This window comes from Malurus melanocephalus, unplaced genomic scaffold (assembly GCF_030028575.1).
Source record: "Malurus melanocephalus ecotype Western Australia unplaced genomic scaffold, MMel_1.1 scaffold_0, whole genome shotgun sequence".
Lineage (NCBI taxonomy): Eukaryota > Metazoa > Chordata > Aves > Passeriformes > Maluridae > Malurus > Malurus melanocephalus.
In genome coordinates this window covers 23078-23534 of record NW_026623232.1, presented here as the reverse complement: position 1 = coordinate 23534, position 457 = coordinate 23078, and positions in this window count along the sequence as shown.

Sequence of the window (457 nt, the reverse complement as noted above, 5' to 3'; positions counted from 1 at the left end):
AAGGGGCTGGACGTGGCCTGATGATGCAAAGCAGAGAATAAATTTTTTGTTTTCCTATGCTTCCATGCATAAGCATCTGTTTTGCTTTATTAAACTGTCTTTACCTCAACCCACAAGTTTTTGTTTTTCTTTATTTCCATCTTATTTTCTCTAGCCCACTTCTGAAGAGGAGGGGAGTGATAGAACAGTGTGATGTGCACCTGACATACAGCCAAGGTCAAACCACATTTATTAAGCTAAAGCAGAATACAGTGCATATTTCTCCAATGCTATGCATATTGGAGAAAATTAATTAAGGTGTTGTGTTGGTTTTGCTTGGCCCAGTTTTTGGAAGTGGGGGGGGCAAAAAGATGGCTCCTGTCAGAAGCTTCTGGAGGCTTCCACCATGTCCAGCAGAGCCAATTGCTGTTGGCTCTGAGGATGATGGACATGCCACTGACCAAACCTGGGCCAATTG